Source organism: Cyclopterus lumpus, chromosome 15 (genome assembly GCF_009769545.1).
Source record: "Cyclopterus lumpus isolate fCycLum1 chromosome 15, fCycLum1.pri, whole genome shotgun sequence".
Lineage (NCBI taxonomy): Eukaryota > Metazoa > Chordata > Actinopteri > Perciformes > Cyclopteridae > Cyclopterus > Cyclopterus lumpus.
The window spans coordinates 822573-830318 of NC_046980.1; the positions used below are offsets into that span (position 1 = coordinate 822573).

Genomic DNA, 7746 nt, shown 5'->3' on the forward strand with positions numbered 1-7746 from the left:
TGTAACCATGACTTTAATGACTAGTTTTATAACTTTAACAAACGTTATTATAATAATTATACTAATCATAATAATACAGGTAATAATAATAATTATTATAATAATAATAACGATGATGATTACATCATCCGGCACTTTTCAAAGCAAAGTTAAAGTTCTTTAAGTGTTTAAAAAGGAACAAAAACATTTTAGGACTGCAACAAATACTAAATATATATTAATATATATATATATATATAAAATTAAAACTAACTTGTGCAGAATGAAATAGCTCCTCCCCCTTAACGAGGAGGCGTGGCTCCGTGATCTGGGAGCTTGTCAGTCGAATGTGCGTCAGGAACGGGATCGACCTCGCACACGTCATCCAGGTAGAAGTACGTGTTGTACTACCGCAGGAGGAGTACTACAGAAAGCAGTAGTAGTACTGCAGCCTTCGTCTCCTTGACAACGGCTCCAGTGACTCATTGATTAAGACGTTCATCAATAATTAATACGAGGTGATAAATGTGACACATGACGAGATCGTCTTTGTCTCCGGGCCTTTATGTGATGATGAATAGAAGTGGTGAGTCATGCAGCCTTCTTTAAATTCTTCTTTAGGGAGGTCACACACACACACACACACACACACACACACACACACCTTACTCTGCTACCTGTGAGACTGGTCCACCCTGAAGCCACACCTGAACAGGGTGAGACCAGAGACTCCCCTGCAAGGTCACCTGCCTCTATAAGCCCCGCCCCCCTCCATCCTTATATACACTGGACTGTCACTCCAGGAGCACACACACACCAGCAGCCATGGATCAATTCATCCCCAAGATGGTCGGAGACAAAGTGGGTGAGTACCATTAGAGGAATGATGAATTATGAATTATGACTTGTATAGCGTGTCTTTTATCTAACATGCACACGTTTGTTTTCAATCTGAGTCGAAGGTTAAACCAAAATAATCATAATAATAAATAGTGAGAATATATGGATTATTATGTGCAACAATTGTGTTTTTCATTTAAAATGAATATAACTGAGAAAGTTCCAGAGTTTATGATCTGAGGAGCTTTGTTGGTTATTCACCTCACATATTTGGCATCCCCACCCATCGGTTCAGGCAGCTGCAGACAGGAACCCGGTTCCACCTGCAGCGTGGTGCTGGAGAACCTAACAGATGTTTGTTTCTGCAGAGGACTTTGTGGAGGACGCCATGAACAAGTGCATGGGTAAAGATGGGAAGAAGGATGAGAAGGAAGGAGGGGTGGAGACGGTGATGGGAGACGCCCTCTCATTGGTCTGTGGGAAGGACGACGACAAGAAGGAGGGAGGAGGTGAGTGCTTCGGTCGGGGGATTGATTGGTGATTGAGTTTCATTTGAGTGAAACCGCCAGCCCATCTGTCAGTTCCCTGTTTTTGCCTACCCACAATGCAACGCGGGAAGACCTGCCCTGAGGCTCTGATGCTCTCATCCAGCATCTGAAGCAAAAAGCTACCAAAGTATTAATAACTATTTGGTAGATTTCCCATGAAATAATTTCACGTTATCCACAAATGCCTCGTCACCTCTCCAACCATCGTGACTGGAGGCTTTAAAAGAGAGCGCCCCCACAGGTCATGTGGTGAGGAACAACCAATCAGAGCAGGCAGATATCTTTTCTTCTTCTGTAAATATTGTACTCATATTTAACTTGCTTCAAAGGCGTCCTGCTAACAGCGCAGAGTGGTGCGAGCTACATGCTAACATGTGCTTAGCATCCAGAATGCCTTTGGTTCTGCAGGAACATCCACACGTGGACCCGATGATGGTTCTGGTGGAAAGTCAGACTTTTTGTGGTATTCTTGTAATATTCTCTTGTCTTTCTCTCACTTTTGTCTCAGCGTCAGGTGTCATGAACACCATCGGCGGCCTCTTTAAATAGAGACCCTGCAGACCACATCCTGAACCAGATCCAGTCCTCCACACCTCCGCCTGCTGACTGCTGGAGAACCAACGCTTTCAATGTTTACGAAGGATTTGAAAATTAAATGATTAAATAAAGCTCTTAAACTAAATGTTTGTGTTTTCTTTACTGGTTTTACACCATTACATTACATTACATTACATTACATGTCATGTAGCTGACGCTTTTATCCAAAGCGACTTACAATAAGTGAATTAAACCAAGTACCAAGTAAAGCAAGTACAATTTCTTCAATAACGTTAAACTACAAAGTGCTATCAGTAAGAGACATTTAAGTGCTACTAAAGTGTTAAACTACAAAGTGCTATCGGTAAGAGACATTTAAGTGCTACTAAAGTGTTAAACAACAAAGTGCTATCGGTAAGAGACATTTAAGTGCTACTAAAGTGTTAAACTACAAAGTGCTATCGGTAAGGGACATTTAAGTGCTGCTAAAGTGCTAAACAACAAAGTGCTATCGGTAAGAGACATTTAAGTGCTACTAAAGTGTTAAACTACAGAGTGCTATCGGTAAGAGACATTTAAGTGCTACTAAAGTGTTAATATACAAAGTGCTATCAGTAAGAGACATTTAAGTGCTACTAAAGTGCTAAACAACAAAGTGCTATCAGTAAGGGACATTTAAGTGCTACTAAAGTGCTACTACGGCTCTACCTTCCCTATTCAAGGTGTAGTCACTAAGATGTGTTTTTAGTTTGTAGAGACTTCCTGTCCTGATGTCAATGAGGGGCTCGTTCCACCAATGAGGAGCCAGCACAGCAAACAGTCGGGACTTTGTTGAGTGTTTAGCTCGAAGTGACGGAGCTACAAGCTGATTGGCAGAAGCCGAGCGAAGTGAACGGGCTGGGGTGTGAGGTTAGACCATGTCCTGGATGTGAGGTTAGACCATGTCCTGGGTGTGAGGTTAGACCATGTCCTGGGTGTGAGGTTAGACCATGTCCTGGGTGTGAGGTTAGACCATGTCCTGGGTGTGAGGTTAGACCATGTCCTGGGTGTGAGGTTAGACCATGTCCTGGATGTGAGGAGACATTTAAGTGCTACTAAAGATGCTGCAGCCACCGGTAACCAGTGAAGGTCGCGGAGGAGCAGAGGATTGTGGGTAAATTTAGGAGGTTGAAGACCAGTCGAGCAGCTGCATTCTGGATGAGCTGTAGAGGTCGAATGGCATTAGCAGGTAGACCTGAAGGAGGAGTTACAGTAGTCTAGACGAGAGATGACCAGAGCCTGGACCAGAACCTGGACCAGAGCCTGGACTAGATCCTGGACCAGAACCTGTGCCGCCTTCTGAGTGAGAAGAGGTCGTATTCTCCTGATGTTGTACAGCATGTACCTACAGGAGCGTGTTATTGTGGTAATGTTGGCAGTCAGGGAGGGTTGACTGACAGGTGTCACACAAGATTCCTGTCAGTCGGGGGCGGGGCCAACACTGAGTTGTTGAAGTTAATAGTCAGGTCGTGGTGGGAGAGCCTTTTCCTGGAAGGAGGAGAAGTTCAGTCTTGTCTGGGTTAATTTTCAGGTGGTGAGCAGACATCCACTGAGAGATGTCAGACAGACATCCACTGAGAGATGTCAGTCAGACATCCACTGAGAGATGTCAGACAGACATCCACTGAGAGATGTCAGTCAGACATCCACTGAGATGTCAGTCAGACATCCACTGAGATGTCAGTCAGACATCCACTGAGAGATGTCAGACAGACATCCACTGAGAGATGTCAGACAGACATCCACTGAGAGATGTCAGTCAGACATCCACTGAGATGTCAGTCAGACATCCACTGAGAGATGTCAGACAGACATCCACTGAGAGATGTCAGACAGACATCCACTGAGATGTCAGACAGACATCCACTGAGAGATGTCAGTCAGACATCCACTGAGAGATGTCAGACAGACATCCACTGAGATGTCAGACAGACATCCACTGAGATGTCAGTCAGACATCCACTGAGAGATGTCAATCAGACATCCACTGAGAGATGTCAATCAGACATCCACTGAGAGATGTCAGTCAGACATCCACTGAGAGATGTCAGTCAGACATCCACTGAGAGATGTCAGTCAGACATCCACTGAGAGATGTCAGTCAGACATCCACTGAGAGATGTCGGTCAGACATCCACTGAGAGGTGTCGGTCAGACATCCACTGAGAGATGTCGGTCAGACATCCACTGAGAGATGTCAGTCAGACAGGCAGAGATTCGTGCTGCTACCTGTGTTTCAGATTGGGGAAACGAGAGGATCAGTTGGGTGTCGTCAGCATAGCTGTGGTAGGTGAAGCCATGAGAGGGAATGACAGAGAGAGAGAGTTGGTGTACAGAGAGAAGAGAAGAGGACCAAGGACTGAACCCTGAGGGACCCCAGTAGTCAGAGGACAAGGCTCAGACACAGATCCTCTCCAGGTTACCCGGTAAGAGCGGTCGGTGAGGTACCATGAGAATGTACTGACTGTGATGTGTTGAGACTTTACTGAAGCTGCTTATTACATGGAAACAAGAATACATATCTATTCATGAATCACAGCTGATTGGTCGACTGTTTTTGTAGTATTTGATCCTCTGTACTGGCCGGACGCCGGCTCACTCGGACCAAGCGTCAACAAGTTAGATGTTTTTTTCCTGCTGGAAAAGCATCTTCGTTTCATAACTGTTAATCACTAAGGTGTTTAGATTGTAGTTACCACATTTGAATTCTATCCGATGATTTACCAGATTGTTATTTTAAAGCATGAAAAAATTAACGAAATAATCTCACAAAAGTCAAAATGGTCGACTTCCGGTACGGTTTAGAGCATGGTCCCAAGAGAGTTATTTTGATGTCTTCATGTGTCACATACGCCTACCAATCTCGAACCTACTGCGAGGGCTGCTTTGTCGAAATCTGTCAAAGTTTTGTTGAAATTTTGTAGGGGGCGCTATTGAGTTGAATTGCTATTGTGAAGGATTAAAATCATGTCATACAACTACATTTAAGACAGTAAATGTATGTGCTAAGTTTGGGTGTGTTTCGAGCTAGCGGGTGGAACGGTTTACCGAGGAGACAGGACTGCAGAATCCGGTAAGCGCAGAGTTGGAGGTGTGTGCATATACGTGAACAACGACTGGTGTACAGCTACGGACATCATTGGGAAACACTGCTCCCCGGACTTAGAATGCCTGGCTGTGAAATGCTGACCGTTCTATTTGCCACAGGAACTTTCTGCCATCCTGATCACAGCTGTTTACATCCCACCAAGTGCTAACGCAAAGCTAGCTCTGGGGGAGCTACACAGCACTGTTAGCAACCAGCTAAACGCTCATCAGGAGGGAGCTGTGAATGTGGCAGGAGACTTCAACCACGCAGAACTAAAGACAGTGCTGCCCAAGAAATGTGAGCTTCCCCACCAGAGACAAGAATATTTTAGACCAGGTGTACACCAACATCTCGGGAGCATACAAAGCTGCACCATCTCCACACCTCGGCTTATCAGACCACCTCTCTCTGATAATGACTCCATCATATAAACCAATAATTCGCAAAACAAGACCAGCCGTCAAAACCATTCAAGTATGGAGCGAGGATGCTGCTTCACTTCTACAGGACTGCTTTGAAAGCACGGACTTGGAGGTGTTTGCACAGGGAGCTGACCTGGAGGAGTACACCTTGGCTGTCCTGGGCTACCTACACTTCTGCACTGAGACAGTGATGACCACCAAAACCTTCAAAGTGTTTCCAAATCAAAAACCCTGGCTGGACAGAAACATGTGGCTACTGCTTGGAGCAAGAGACGCCACTTTCAGGTCTGGTGACATACCGGTCTACAAAAGTGCCCAGAGGGACCTGAAGAAGGGCATCAGGGAGGCCAGCACAGATACAAACAACGCATTGAGAGACACTTCGAGAATAACGACCCCCGGAGCATGTGGAGGGGAATTAAAACCTTGACTGACTACCAGAGCAGCACTACACAGATCAGTCAGGACAGGGACCTCCCCGACACCCTGAACCGCTTCTTTGCCCACTTTGATAGACAGCACGGTGGAGCAACAGCTGAGAAGACCCAGCCCGAGGAGGAGGAGCAGACACTCTTCCTCCAGCACCACCAGGTGAGATCTGCTCTGAGGAGAATCAACATCACCGAGGCAGCGGGACCAGACAAAGTGTCGGGGCGCACACTGAAGACCTGTGCCGACCAGCTGGCAGGAGTGTTCACTAACATCTTCAACCTCTCCCTGCAACAAGCTGCAGTCCCCACCTGCCTTAAAGCCACCAACATTTTCCCTGTCCCGAAAAAGACCGCAGTCACCTGCCTCAACGACTACCGCCCAGTCGCCCTGACCCCAGTCATCACCAGTCATCACCAAGTGCTTCGAGAGGATTATCCTATCAAGAACGTCCTCCCAGCAGATCTAGACAGTTTGCCTACCGAGTAAACAGGTCTACGGAGAACACAATCTCCATCACCTTCATACAGCCCTGTCTCACCTGGAGCACCCTAACACATACTCGGCCTTCAATATCATCATCCCCCATAAACTGGTGCATAAACTCAAAAACCTTGGACTTTCTACATCACTCTGTTCGTGGATTCTGGACTTTCTATCAAACAGACCACAGAATGTGAGGATAGGGCAGCTGGCATCGAGAACCCCCATCCTGAACACTGCTGTGTGCTCAGCCCTCTTCACTCTCTTCACCCAGGACTGCTCGCCCATCTATTCCTCCAACAAAATAGTGAAGTTTGCCGACGACACCACTGTGGTGGGACTCATCTCCAACAACGATGATACGCACTACAGACAGGAGGTCCAACATCTAGCTGAGTGGTGCTCGGACAACAACCTGGTCGAAACCTGAAAGTTCTGAAGGTTCTGGAGGTTCCTGAACGCATCGCTCTCTCTCTTCCGGTAAGCGTATTGCATCACTTCCGGTTGCCAGCTTAGCAGCTCGTGATGTTTTCTTCTCCCCCTCCCGCTCCCTCTTGCTCAGAGTGTCTCATGTATAGCTATTCCTCTGCCTCCCTTAATGATAACGGTACATGCAACAAGTGTAGTTCATTTGCTGGTTGGAGGCAGTTCTAAGTGGGTTAGATGCACAACTCCGCACCATCGAAGCTCAGACAGTTACATTAGTTAGCTCGCCTCCCCCCATAGCCGGTGCGGAGCCTTTAGCATTAGCCTCTGTTAGCTGTCCCCCGGCAGCCCCCGAGCAGCCGGATGGCTGGGTGACTGTTCCAAGGGGTTTTAAGTCTAAACAGAAGCCCACTGAGCACCGCCAACCTCTTCACGTTTCGAACCAGTTTTCCCCACTCAGCGACGCACCCGCTGAGAAACCCACTCTGGTTATAGGTAGCTCCATAGTCAGAAACGTGAAGATAGGGAAGCCAGGGACCAAAGTCATATGCATCCCGGGGGCCAGAGCGGGCGACATTGAATCTTGTTTAAAACTGCTGGCTAAAGATGAGCGTAGTTACAGTAAGATTATAATACACGCCGGCGGTAATGACTCCCGACTGCGGCGGTCGGTGGTCACTAAAATTAATGTGGAATCGGTGTGTACTTATGCCAAGACAATGTCGGACACCGTAGTTTTCTCTGGCCCTCTCCCCAATCTGATCAATGATGACATGTATAGCCGCATGTCGTCATTCAACCGCTGGTTGTCCAGGTGGTGCCCAGCAAACAATGTGGGCTACATAGATAACTGGAGGACTTTCTGGGGAAAGCCTGATCTGATGAGTCCAGACAGCATTCATCCCACTTGGGATGGAGCGCGTCTCATTTCTGCAAACATGGCCAAGTTGATTAA

At 46.8% G+C, this 7746-nt stretch overlaps 1 long non-coding RNA gene across 1 annotated transcript; it reads left to right on the top strand.

Annotated features, from left to right (window-relative positions):
• The first annotated feature begins 734 nt into the window (after positions 1-734).
• Positions 735-2039, top strand: LOC117744135. Its single transcript, XR_004611169.1, has 3 exons — positions 735-844; positions 1188-1328; positions 1876-2039. It is a non-coding gene; the product is annotated as an uncharacterized LOC117744135 (long non-coding RNA).
• The last annotated feature ends 5707 nt before the right edge of the window (positions 2040-7746 follow it).